This window comes from Eulemur rufifrons, chromosome 7 (genome assembly GCF_041146395.1).
Source record: "Eulemur rufifrons isolate Redbay chromosome 7, OSU_ERuf_1, whole genome shotgun sequence".
NCBI lineage: Eukaryota > Metazoa > Chordata > Mammalia > Primates > Lemuridae > Eulemur > Eulemur rufifrons.
In genome coordinates this window covers 51,278,582-51,293,320 of record NC_090989.1, presented here as the reverse complement: position 1 = coordinate 51,293,320, position 14,739 = coordinate 51,278,582, and the positions used below count along the sequence as shown (strand labels likewise).

Genomic DNA, 14,739 nt, shown 5'->3' with positions numbered 1-14,739 from the left:
ACAATGGATTCCAGGTAGACTTAGCCTGAGAGCCACTTCCTTCAAAGCTCTTGCTATGGGCCAGGCTTGGTGGGTCATGCCTATAATACCTACTCTCTGGGAGGCTGAGGCAGGAGGAGAGTTTGAGCTCAGGAGTTCGACACCAGCCTGAGCAACAGTGAGACCCTGTCTCTGCTAAAAAGAAAAAGAAAAAGAAAAAGAAAAAAAAATACACAAAACAAAGCTCTTGCTATGGTTTGTATATGGTTTGTTTGTCCCTACTGAATATCATGTTGAAACTTGATGACCATTCTGCTGGTGATGGCTGGTAGATCCTAGTGGGAGATGTTAGGATCATGGGGGAGGACCCATCATGAATGGCTAGGTGCCATCCTCCAGGTGGCAGATGAGTTCTTTCTCTCATGAGACTGGATTAGTCCTCTAGTCATGAGACTGAATTAGTCCTCAGGGGAATGGATTAGTTTCTGTGAGAGTGGGTTGTTATAAAGACGGGTTTGGTCTCTCTTTGCATGTGCCCACTTCCCCTTTGATCTTTTCCACCATGTTTTTAGGCAGCACAAAAAGTCCTCACCAGAAGCCAAGCAGATGCCAATACCATGTTTGTTTTATAGCCTGCAGAACCATGAACTAAATAAACCTCTTTTCTTTTTTTTTTTTTTTTTTTTTTGTTGAGACAGAGTCTCACTTTGTTGCCCAGGCTAGGGTGAGTGCCGTGGCGTCAGCTTAGCTCACAGCAACCTCAGACTCCTCGGCTTAAGCGATCCTACTGCCTCAGCCTCCCGAGTAGCTGGGACTACAGGCATGCGCCACTATGCCCGGCTAATTTTTTTCTATATAGATTTTTAGTTGTTCATATAATGTCTTTCTATTTTTAGTAGAGACGGGGTCTCGCTCTTGCTCAGGCTGGTCTTGAACTCCTGACCTCGAGCGATCCACCCGCCTCGGCCTCCCAGAGTGCTAGGATTACAGGCGTGAGCCACCGCGCCCGGCCTCTTTTCTTTATAAATGATGTAGCCTCAGGTATTCCTTTATAGCAAAACAAAATGGAATAAGACATTTCTTTTGTTGCTCAAATGTAGCTAAAAGTGTTTTGACACTGACTTCTAGTTGCCCATCTCCCTATTCAATGTGGGAACAGACCAGTAATCCAGGACAAGTCCATCCTGGCACTGAGGGACCATTAAAACCTAAATACGGGATGGTTGATAATCAGTGCTTTCAAAGAAATACATGTTCCAAAAGGAGAAATGTGAAAGTTGTCAGAATCAACTGACAAAAACTTCTTTGTATTAAAAAAATCAACCTGTTTTGCACTAAAAAATCTTACATATAGAGCCGAAAAAGACAATGAAATGTGCAAATGCCTGATTTAAAAAAAAAAATCACAAAATACTCTGCAAAAACTGCACCCTTGCACAAAGGCATGTCATAACCTCACACAAAAAAACACTTCTGAGAGGACCCCTGCCTAGCAGCTGCCTGTCCAACATCAGACTGGCATCATTCTTATTACTGATTCTTGTAGCCAGAGATAATTATCTCAAAGCAATAATGAAATACTTCTCATTTTCCCATTAAAAACTTTTGTCTTCGTTTAGCTTTCTGAATATGCACATAGTTTACTATGGCGCCAGTGTTACCAGTGCAATGTTCTGTTCCTGAATAAATATTATTTTTCTAGAGAGCCTTTCTGTTTTTTATTTAGGTTGACTTATTGTTTATCTGTTGGTGACAGAATAAATATAGAGCTTGGTAGTAAGAATCAAAAAATGTGTATAACAACTTAATATAGCTTTGATATCCAAACATGATATGTAAGCTTGCCACCTTTAATTGTGTATTGACCAATCCATCTGTCAAACTCACATGGCGAGTTGCATGAGTCACCAGTTACATACTAGTTATGTGCTACAGGAACACACTACAACATGATAATTTAAAATTTAGTTTGTCAATTGTAACACAAAATGTAAAAATTTTAAATCCATTTTGCCAAAATATTTAAATGTTATAACTTTATAAGATAAATTATTAGAATTGGCTCAATTTTTATTTTTTTAGAATTGGCTCTTCATGGAGTTATGAAGATGAATTTTAAAATTATATCTTCACTAGCCACTAGCATTGTTTTGGATAAAAGTTAAAAGTGAATATCCTGAGCTTGCTGAAATTGCTTTAAAATATCTCATCCCATTAGAGAAGTCTACCTCTGAGATAGGCTCTATTTAATGTTATTGAAGTACATAATAAAAATAGTTTATATATGCCTCACCCCCCAAAATAGAATTGCCCTGATCTAATATAGACTAGATAAGAAGCAAGCTTATTTGTCACATTAAAAACTTTCAATATTGATATATTGTTCCAAGTCTACTAGTTTAGAAAATTTAATATGGGAAATTATTATTTCATTCATAGCTTTTGTTTAGGGCTGATTTCAGAATAAAAATATAAATGTTGAAGCAATTTTCTATTGATCACCTATATACATACTTTTGATAAACACCATGTACAATCTTTTGCAATTCTTTTTTTTCCTCTATCTTGTTTGTTCTAATTATATTCATTGAAATGTACTTTTTGTCTGTTGGATCTTAATTAAAAATAGGACTTGTAATTTTATCTTTTGAGGTTTTTTCCCTTATTTTTTATTACTCTAGTTATTTATTTTTATTGGCTTTTACAGATCTATTGGCTCATCATTTCTTGGAAAAATTTTTTTTAAAAACTAAAGTGTTTTTACCACAGAAAGTTTGAGATGCACTGGATTGGACAAGATGGAAAATTTTAAGTAGGCAATTGCATATTTTAATCTGACATTCTCAAAAGAAATAAGTGTTAGAAATAATATATTAGCAGTTGTCACTCACCTGGCAGGGGAGATAACATGATCATGAAGTTGGTTTTCCCAGGGCAAGGCTTATCCATTGCACTCTGGATGTGCTAATCCCTGAGATTTCCCCAAATGTGGGAAGCTCAACTGCATAATTTGTGGTAGTGGGGGACTCCGTTCATGCTCTCCCCTGATACTCAGTTTTAAAAAAAAATTTAAATAAAAATTAAATTAAAAAAAGAAATAATATATTGAAGGTTGTCAAAAATATAAGTTGTATTTAAAGTTGCAGGGCTTGATTAGATCACCTAGAAATAGATGAGGCTGCAGAAGAGAAGTGTGTTTATCACAGACCTCTTTGGTATTTCTCTACACTTTTGCTGTAATAGTGTATAGAAAGATGGAGTGATGATTGGATGGGGATATGGAATCCAAGGAGAGAGAGAGAGTCTATGTGTGTCTCTGTGTGTTGTAATAGAAAAGTAACTAAGATATATACATATGCTGATAGGAATAACCCCCAGGGAAGTGTGTTCCTCACAGAACTCTTTGAGACTTCACAAAAGGAGGTCAAACAGATAACGTGAAACTCCAGGAAAGGAGTCTTGGAATGAATGGTTGGAGAAGTTAGAGGGGGAAAATAAGCAGAAATAGGATGTCATTAAAGCCAAAGACTGAAAGGCTCTAAAACAGAAGGGATACGGTCAAGTCTATAAAATTTTGATGTGAGATTGATTAAGTTGAAGACAGAAATGTGTCCACTGGGTTTGGCAAAATGGATGTCATTGGGTATTTTGTCAAGTGGTGGAAGAAGGATTAACAGAGTAAGTTGGGAAAAGATGTAAAATTAGGAGTTGATATAACTTTTGCTGTAATAGTGTATAGACAGATGGAATGATGATTGGATGGTAATATGGAGCCCAAGGTGAAAGACAGAGAGTGAGTATAGGTTTGTGTGTGTGTGTGTGTGTGTGTGTGCGCGCGCGCATGTGTTGTGACAGAAAAGTAACTAAGATATATATGTATGTTCATAGGAATAAACCCCATAGTGAGAAATAAATTGATAACAGAGAAAGAGATAAATCAGTAGTTCTCAGAAAAGCAAAGAGGGTATATGATCTAGTGGATTGATTTTCTTGCCTTCTGATAGGAGACCTAATACTGTAATCATAGCCATAGGAATGAAGGTAGAGAGTAGGGATAGGTACCTATAACCAGCAATTACATATACACACAACAGTGTGATAGGAAATTTATTCAGATAAAACTGTAATGAGACAAAATATTTAAAGTAGTATCACAGATAATTTAACTAGATAAAAAAAGGAAAATGCTCTCCATTTCCCTGATATTAAATAGGAAAAAATCCTGCTTTCACCACACATCCTCAAATACAATATTGTCAACAGAAGCATTTCCCATAGCAACTCTTTCTGTTTTCATAGTTAATACATGGAAATTTTTTAGTGCTCAAATAAAAATAGATGAATAGCATTATTCTTGATGGTTTTGCCTGAATCAATGCATTTGAGGGTTTCTACCAGGACACATTTCCATTAAAACTAAACCCAAAGAAAAAGAGACTGGTCATGTTACTGTTTATGGTATAACTCTCTGTCTCCTTTGACTCATTTTCTACCTCCAAAAATATGATACTGTGTCTCTGCCTCCGCCTGTTGCTGCCAATGAGGAATCTTCTCCATCCTGAACACCTACGGACAGAACATAATTTCAAAAGATTTTTTCTGATTTTCCTGTCACTGATGAAAGAGCACTCAGAAAGGGGCAAGGTAAGAGAGAGAGACAGAGAGAAAGAGATCTTTTTTTCTTAGTTTTGCTGTCTGTTAGTGGGCTTTTTGGTTTGTTTTTCTTTTTGTATTTATTCTACTAATAAGAAAAAAATGCAAAACACACAAAGAGTAAAAAGCCTCCTGTGTGACTCTTAACACTTCTCTATAGTTTTAATTTAGATCATACACCTACAGTACCCCTCAAAACAAATTAAAGTTTATCTATTCAGAGAAAAAAATCCTTGGGCATTTCCTCGAAGAAAAGCAAGTCAGTGAAGGTGGTGAGAAAGTGCCATAAGCAAACGTATGAGCTTCCAGTGCCGCCTAGGAGTGCTGTGTCCATGCAGAGTGGTGGGCAGATAGATGGGTAGTGGTGGGATACTGAGGTCTTGCTCTTCCCTCCTCTCTCCTTTGACTTTTGCAACTAGACTTCACCTTGGATATAACTGAAGGAATACTAAGATGCAATATTCAGGTAGGAATAGCAAAACTGCAGCTGGTTGTGGAGGAGTTCAGAGGAGATTTTGTCCAGGGTTTTCAGGCAGATTACATTAATGAAATGATCTAATATAGCCATTTAATATACCAAATGTTTTTGGCCCAAAAGCACCTGGACTGTATTCAAAAAGTGCATCATATTTGGGAAATAGTAAAAAATAAGTGTTCTTAAACACTAGATGTTATGATTTCTTAAAAATAAGGAAATCAATTCTTTTGTTGTTGTGAATGTATTTAAACTGAATACATGTTAAGTAAATTTCTCATAGTCTCAAATCACCTACAAGTTATTAGAAAGATACAGCTAAGCATGACAGGCCCCAAACAAAGTGTGTAAAATTCAACAATATGTTTGTTTGATAGTTCAGCCATTTGGAATGAAACAAAACTTTGATCATAAGGTGTAACAAAAAAGGGTATGTAGAGCTCTGCCCCCCAGGTGTCAATTATCCTGAAATTCTACCATAGAAAAAATAAATATTTGTTTTAATATTTTTACATTAATAAAAAATGAAATGAAATTGTTATATTGGTATATTCCTTCAGATTAATAGTAATTTTTGAAATATGATAAAGTAAGCTTCCCTTCTTGCATTTTCCTGAATTGTGTTAGCTATTTTATTCTTCAGTATGAATTCCAGCAGAGTTTGTCATACCTCATGATAAAATCTAGCTGAAATATTGACTGTAAGCTTTTTGACCTTATATATCAATTGTGAGAATATTGATATTTTTTCTTATCAGTCTTCCTATTCACTTGCTCAATTTAATGTCTTTTTTTGGATACTATTGAATTTTGGTGATTTTCTCCTTTTCAAAAAATAGGAAATTGTGTTTACATCATTAAATAAAATAATTACTACCAGATGTTTTTGACTAATACAAACTGATGACAGGTTATTTAATGCATTCTTCAGTTGATTTTCATGATATTTACATTTTAATATTTTTTCTGCAACATATACACACTTTCTTATGTGCTAGAAAGTCTTTGTTCAAATACTTTAATGGTGAAAATATCATCGATCAGACCTAGTCAACTCCTAGATATTTCAGAAAATCATTTACATACAGAATTTAAAGAAAAGGTGGAGGTTATCATACATTTATATCCTTTGAAAGCTGCCTTTTCCCATTAGCAATTCACTATGACTTTTTTTTAACGCTCATTACATATTCTATAACATCATTGAAAAGATTGTGTGATATGCCATTTTGAATCCCTTGATACTTAAGAGATTTTTGGTCTTCAAAACTCATATATTGGGCCGGGCGCGGTGGCTCACGCCTGTAATCCTAGCACTCTGGGAAGCCGAGGTGGGTGGATCATTTGAGCTCAGGAGTTCGAGACCAGCCTGAGCAAGAGCGAGACCCCATCTCTACTAAAAATAGAAAGAAATTATATGGACAGCTAAAAATATATATAGAAAAAATTAGCCGGGCATGGTGGCGCATGCCTGTAGTCCCAGCTACTCGGGAGGCTGAGACAGGAGGATCCCTTAAGCTCAGGAGTTTGAGGTTGCTGTGAGCTAGGCTGATGCCACGGCACTCACTCTAGCCTGGGCAACAGAGTGAGACTCTGTCTCAAAAAAAAAAAAAAAAAAAAAAAACTCATATATTAAAGTACAAATACCCATAGGAGCAGAAAAGGATTAAATCATTATCAATGCATATTTTAGCTAGAATTAATTTATCAGATTTTTTTCTAGACAGTGACAACTGCGTAAGAATAATCCTTGGGGAACGCTACTTAAGGCAGGTGTCTCGGCAAAGACTGAGCAGGAATAGGGCCCAAGTAGTGGCAGTAAAGAGGAGGGTGGCCAACAACAACAGAATTCACTTCACTATTTCAACAAAGACTAGCTTCAGAGAGAGAGAGAGCATAATTAGGAGCATGGAGCTGACCCAGAAACTACACACTATAACTAAGTGATATTTACAGCAGAGAAGATACAGTCACTCCTGTCTCTGAATCTCTATTCTAGGACTTGTGAATACTTAGAAGCTATCGAGTGTCTAAAGTATTCTGAAACTCTCCCTGGTTTCTCGGCTGAACAATGTGAGCTGGCTTCCAGATACAGACACAGATACAGATACAGGCTTCATGCAATTCACTCCTTACCTCCTTGCAGTCTTTTTCATGTGCCCTATAATTTAGGGGAACAAGGGAGGAGGATATGAAAAGAGTCATAGACAGCATTGCAAAGGTCAAGGTCATAATTGCTAATTCTTGTTAAGTACTGAAGTGAACTTTATATTAACTTGCTTCGTTCTTGTGAGACTAAAGACAATGCCATGAAGTAGATACAATTATTATTGTAAGGCACTTTAAAGTTGAGTATCTAAACACAAAACAGTCAAATAACTTATTCAAAGTCATATGCATTAAGTGGCAGAGCAAGGATGGCATGTAAATGCATCTATTAATTTATTCTACAAATAGTTGTGTGTCATCTGCTATGTTCTAAGTACTATTCTAGGCATTGAACTTAATGAACAAATCCAAGTTCCTGCCTTTGTGAATCAAAAATTATGGTGGGACAGGTAATCAATACAAAAATAAAACTATAAATGTGTCATCTAAGGTCATATAGTGGTAAACACCAAGAAGAAAATAAAATATGATGTCCCAGAAGGTAAGTAAAGAAAATGTTTGAAGACATCACCTGTGTCAAATCCTGTGCAGTCTTAAAGAGAGGGTAGAATTTAGCCTCCAAAGGAAAGACAGTGAGGAAAAGCACAGAAGTGGGAGAGAATACGTCTTTTTCAAGTTACTGCAAGCAGGTAAGGAATATTCCCGAGGGACAATGTGAAGAGGGATGAAACTGGATGGTAGTCAGGGATCAGATCAAGATGGGCTGTAGACACTAGCTACAAATTTGGAGTTTGCTCTGAAGATCAGTGAAGAAACAGTGAGTATTTTTAAGGAAACAAGTGACACAAAAAGGCTTGCATTTTAGAAGCCGCCCTCTAAGGGTCAAGAGAAGACTTGATTGGAGAGCCTTGGAGATGGAACTAGTGATGACAAGTCACAGTAATCAGGGCCAGAAATGACAAAGGTGAAGATCAATTTGGGGCAGTGCAAGCAGAGTGGAGAAGGTGAAACTGAGAGCTATGTAAGGGGAAGAATCAACAGCAGTTGGTGATTGATGTGATGCAGGCAATGAGGCAAAGGGAAACCAAGGAAATCTTCCAGCCTTTGTAAACTACATAAATAGCAATACCACTTACCAAGGGAGAGACCATGGCATCAAGAGGAGATAATATTCAATTTCAAGGATATTTAATTTGGAATTATGTGTGGGGTATTTGCATGAATGTGTTCAATGTGAGTATGAATTATAGGGATCTGAGCTTAGGAAAGAGATACAGAGATTGTAAATTTTAACGATATTGAAGTATGTTATGGGCTAAATGTTTGTGCTCCCCATTTATATGCTAAAGACCTAGCCTCAATTGTAATGGTATTTGGAGGTATGGCTTTTAGGAAGTAATTAGATTTAGATGAGGCTATGAGGGTGGGGCTTTCATGATGGCATTTGTGCCCTTATAACAAGAGACACAATACAGCTTGCTCTCTCTCTGCTATGTGAGGATGCAATAAGAAATCAATAGTCTGCAAGCCAGGAAGAGAGTGCTCACCAGAACCCAACCATAATGGCATATAGCCTCCATAATCATGAGAAATACATATCTGTCGTTCATGCCACACAGTTTATGTCATTTCCTTATGACAGCTCCTGCCAAGACAGGGTAATTAAAACCATGAAAGTGAGTGACATACATCTAACAAAATTGTGTTTAAGTAAAATGATTTGCAGGAAAAAAAAAGGACACCTAGGAACAACAATAAAATAAGAGATGGCTGAAGCGTTGTCCATGAAGAAAATAAAGTAGTAATAACCACAGGTACAATAGCAAAGATTCAGACACAGGGGCCTGGGATTCCCTGTCACCCAATCATAATGTGTCTTGTGTAATAATCATGTTTCCAACATCATAACATTGTCACAATTTAATATCTGGAAACCACAGGAAAAATAAAGGTCTGAAATTTCAACAAACAGAAAACATGAGAATTTAGGAAAGTAGCTTTGTTAACTATAAAAGATGTTTAGTTTGATCTTTGGTATTATAAACATTGGATTGTTTTGCAACAGGGGAACTAAAAAGAGAGATATGACTATATTCACTTGGAAACATTTCTTTTTAATTTGTCAGATGTACCTTATCCCTCACTATTTGGTGTTTTTGATGCCTCTGCAGAATAGAAGGTGAAAAGTGAGTAGTAAACTATCTTGGAAACTGGAGAAAAAAAGCATTTCAGAAAGGAAGGAGTAATCAATATTTTCAAATGCCATAAAATTTTATATGAAAAATACTGAAAGGTAACTACATCTGTTACAAAAAGGGCATTAGTAACCTTATAAAGAATTGTTTTTTTTTAAATTTTTCTAAATTTCAGTATATTACAGGGATACAAATGTTTAGGTTATGTATATTGTGCTTGCCCCGCCCGAGTCAGAGCTTCAAGCGTGTCCATCCCCCAGATGGTGCTCACCGCACTACCTTTAGGCATGAATATCCCCATCACCACCTCCCCTCTCTCTTCTGCCCAACACCCAATGAATGTTATTACTATATGTGCACTTAAGTGTTGATCAGTTAAAACCAATTTGATGGTGAGTACATGTGGTGCTTGTTTTTCCATTCTTGGGATAACTCACTTAGTTGAATGGATTCCAGCTCTATTCAGGATAATACAAGAGGTGCTAGATCATCATTGTTTTTTTGTGGCTGAGTAGAACTCCACGGTATGCATGTACCATATTTTATTAATCCGCTCATGTATTGATGGGGACTTGAGCTGTTTCCACACCTTTGCAATTGTGAATTGTGCTGCTATAAACATTCTAGTGCAGATGTGTTTTTTATAGAATGTCTTTTGTTCTTTTGGGTAGATTCAATAAAGTACTGGTAGAAAGGAATGGTCTGGACAGCAGTGAAACTAGATTCTGTAATGGTTTAGTAGTAAAATACCAAATACTATTAGTAGACATTGAAACAGCGAATGTAGACCAAAAGAAAAAAATCCAAGCCTCAGCCAAAACGGGAGGAGAGAAAAGAAGCAATAGATAGAGAGGGATGAAAAGATAAACACAGTTTGTCTTGTTTCTTCTTTTATTTTTTTAATATTAGAGATACATGTATGTTTACATGCTGAAGGGAAATGAAGAAAAATACAGTTGAAAAGAAAATGCAGTATATGCTGGTGAAAGTGAACATTTAACTAAGAGATAGCTTAGAAGGCAGGGTGTTAGACCTGAGTGAGCAAACAGAAGGATAAAACTTTGCTTGGTAGAAAGCCAGGATATTTTGAATGCTGAGAAAATAATTTAGGTATTTTTCCAGGACCAAATATAGGACCAGAGTTTTAATGGACCTCTTCTCACAGAATGGTTTCTAGTGTCCTCTATGCAGGAAAAGGGTAGGGAAAGAGTTTTGAGAGCCAGGAAGGGCATTGGTAGAATAGGGGTCTTGGGAAAGTTGAAATAGCCTCTATGTGCTTGGGTGATGGAGCTACCCAGAGCCACTGTGGTAGGCAGAATTCTAAAGACAGCTCCCTTAAGATTTCTGTGTCCTGGTTATTCAGTCAAATGCTAATCTTGGCACTACTCTGAAGGGATTTTGCAGATGTAATTAAAGTTCAAGTCAGTTGACGTTCGTTAAGATATGGAGATTACCTGGATGGGCCTAGTCCAATCAGATGAGCCTTTTAAAACTAGACCATTTTCTCAGCTGGTGGCAGACAAGAAAGTCACAGATATTTGAAACATGAGAAGGTGACTTTGCAGGAGGGGGCCACAGGGTGAGAAATACTGATGGCCTCTAAAAGCTGAGAGTGGCTTTGAGCAAACAACCAGCAAGGAAATGGGGCCTCCATCTTATAACTGCAAACAGTGAACTTCTTCCAATAATTTGAATAAACTTTAAAGCAGATTCTTCCCTCAGAGCCACCAGTTTTGAGTCCAGACTGGGCAACACCTTGATTTCAGCTTTATGAGACTCTAGGCAGAGAACTCAACCACGCTCACCTGAAATTATGATGCACAGCACTGTGAGATAGTAAGTGGGTATTCTTTACTGCTATCAAGTTTGTATTAATTTGTTACCCAGCAAAAGTTAACCAGTGTAGCCATGTAAAGGTGTCCATAAAATTAAGTGGGGTCCCTGGATCTATACTCATCTCAAACAAATGGTTTTCTCTAAGATCACTCAGTCACAAACTGATAACAGTGGACGGCTGGGTTGATCCAGAATTTGAAAAGTGGAGTAGGTGAAAAGGAAGCAGGGAAAAGTTTAAAAAGTCAAGAAACACTAAAATAGTGAAGTTGGGTTTAGGCTGGCTAGAGAAAGAATAGGAGTTAAAAGGGAGATAATACGGAGAAAAGAAAATATTACTTTAAAGAATTGAAGAGCTCCATAAGTCAGTGCATGTTCAAAATGGGCAAATGGGAGTGAGAACCCTGGGAGAAGGAAAGACTGGAAAACATATTACAGAACAATTTCAAGCATAGCTATAGATATGAAGACCCAGTGCAGAGCAGAGGGAGTGGCCCTGGGCGGATGAAAGTAAAGACAACATAAGGCTAATGTGCTATGGGACATGCATCCATCCTAAAGTCTCCTGGTGATTAGACAGGAAGAAAATGGTACACATGATGAAGTAGCTAAGGATGTTTTTAGCTTAGGAAAGAACGTGGCATAGCCAGAGGACATAACATTAAAAGAAAAAAAAAATTGGAAAAATGAAGCAGGATTGGTTTAGATGTGGTGGCATATGAAGTCAGAAAGGTAGTTTTCCTAACTTTGGGCTCTCAGAAGGACAGGACAGAGAAGAACTAGCGGCCTACGTGCAAGAGTACTACAGAGAAATAAAATCCTCAAAGGAGTGTCAGGTTTCATTTAAGGCAAAAAAGGAAGGGAAGTATTCTATGAAGCATGTGAGGGTATAGTTAAATGTAGAAAAAAGGTTCCAGACGGCTAAAAGAAAATAAAATGTAAAATTAAATGGTGTTTGAATGTTTTCCCTTCTGGAAGCAAATTATGTAAATAATTTTTCATTTCCAAAGAAGGATGGGAGAAAGAGGGAGAGGAAGAGGGGCAGGGAAAGGAAGGAGGAAGGGAAAGAAGGAAGGAAGGAAGGAAGGAAGGAAAAAGAAAGAAAGAAAAGAAAGAAGGAAAGAAGGAAGGAAGGGAGGGAAGGAGGGAAGAAAAGAAAGAAAGAGAGAAAGAAAGAAAGAAAGAGAAAGAAAGGAAAGAAGAAAGAAAGAAAGGAAAGAAGAAAGAAAGAAAGAAAAAGGAAGTCCAAACTTTTAATTTGGAATAAGTAATAATCCAAGTGGAGCATAATTTTGCAGTAGGTTCCTTCATATATAGACAAATACAAGCCTGCTGTGGTAATTTTAAAATACGCTCACAATTTAATACTTGTTTCTTGAAAAGGTAGGAACCATTTGAGCATGGAGTATACTTAGTGACTTGCTCCTAACAAATAGTATGTGACAGAAGTGATGGTGCACAAATTCTGAGGCTATGTTATGTACATCCTTTGTTTTTCTCTTGGATCATTCACTCCGGTAGAAGATGACTGCCGTGTTATGAGGACACTCAAGGGGTGTTCCCGGGGTGAGAAACTGAGGCTTCCAATCAGCTGCCGTGTGAGTGAGCCATCTCAGAAGCAGATCCTCTAGTCCTAACCAGTTTCCAGATGGCTGCCGTCACAGGCAACATCTTGACTGCAACCCAATGAGAGACATCAAGAAATAACTACCCAGCTAAGCTGCTTTCAAAGCATTAACGCTCAAAACCAGTGTGAGGTAATTACTATTGTTCTAATCTTTTAGTTTTGGGGTTATTTCTTACACAGCAATAGATACATCATAGCCTAAAGAGAGATAGATGGCAATACTTTCTGGTTTCCAAAGTCAGTGCACTCTTGGGAGGAAGAAGAATCCACAGCCATTTAGTTTGGGTATTCAACACAAACATTAAGGGCACTCCCCCTCCAATCTCGTCTTTGAATGGATGACTGCTAATGTCCTCTCACCACAACCTGTCACTCAAGTCTGCATCACTAGCATGTTACACAGAGCTCCCCTGCTATATTCATCTTCTCACCAGGCCAGGCCTCTTATAAGTTTCTATGTCTCACTGTAACCTCCTGTGTTGAGTTTGAACCCTTCTTAATTATTTAAAGGCTCTCAATTTTTGATGACTGACTCCACAAATTTTGGCCTATTTAACTTTATTTTGTATTATTTCAAATACCAATCCTACAAACCAACTAACTGAGGCAACCAGAATCACAGAGCAAGGTTTTTGCCAAGTCTATTCCCCCGTCTCTCCTGCTCTTCCCCATTCAACCACTTCCACCATTAACATAATGGCTCAGTTGTTCCTCAAGACCTAACTTAAGTCCTTACTTCTTTAGAAGAATTTTATGACAACATCTATGCAAAAAAATCTCTCAAGTCCAAATTTCTATTTCACCTACTGTGAGTAATCAAAAAATAAAAAATAAAAAATAAAAAAATAATAACAAAAAAAATCAGATACTCTCCTAACTTCCAGTGGTTTTTACTGTACAAGTTGACATTTAACTATGTCAATGCATCATTCTTTTCTGGCATATGTTATGTTGTTTTGTTCAGAAATTATTTCACATGTGTTCTTCTCCAAATTACATAATAAATTATTTTATTGAAAGTGATTTTTAAAAATATGATCTTTTTTTCCTCTGTATTTTTCACATCATCTCAGGCTAAATATAAATAAGCCAAGCAATGACTGTGCTGTTCTTCTACATTGGGTGTTTCAGAGTCTACTTCATCCCACTTCTTTTATAGCCTGGGTACAGAACTAAACTATATTTTCAAACTTTTTGCATTTAGGTGGGGCTGTGTAACTAAGTTCTTGCCATGGGAAGTGATATAAGCCACCTCCAGATAATGATTCAAAAAAGTCACCCCTGCACAACTCTCCATTCTCTCTTCTGTTTTTGCAGGAGTCTTGCAGGTCACTTGTTAAAGGTGATGACATTAATAATTGAAACGCTGAGTCACCACTTAGAGGAGACACACCCTGCAATGTCACCTCAGCCTCTGCCAGCAAAACAACACCTGCATTGGATTATTTTGTGAGCAAGAAGTGAATTTTACTTTGTTAAGCCTGAGGTTTTGATGTCGTTTGTTACAGCTGCTAGCATAAGTTATTTTAGTCAGAGATGGAACATGAAAATAAATAAGACTGTACATTTGAAGAGTTCAAAGTCTAGGAAGATAAATAAAAAATGTTCTAAGATTTCCTGTTTGTAAATTTTAACTTACCATTCTAGTAACCGGAGTAATTCTCAGAATTGAAAATGCCATAATCAATAACTTATTTATATTTATTTTATGGCAAAACATTGTGGTTCTACATAGCAATCAGAACTACACATATCTCCAAAAAATATGATACAGTTAATAATTAAGTCTTATTAAAATTTATCAATGGAAATATTTGTTTTAATTTAGTAAATGTGACTTAATTTCACCATAAGAAAGCCTAATAGGC

General features: G+C 36.9%; 1 non-coding gene across 1 annotated transcript; it reads left to right on the top strand.

The window, feature by feature from the left end:
• The first annotated feature begins 2,862 nt into the window (after positions 1 to 2,862).
• Positions 2,863 to 3,026, top strand: LOC138388653 (U1 spliceosomal RNA). Its single transcript, XR_011234180.1, has one exon. It is a non-coding gene; the product is annotated as a U1 spliceosomal RNA (small nuclear RNA).
• Positions 3,027 to 14,739: the final 11,713 nt, after the last annotated feature.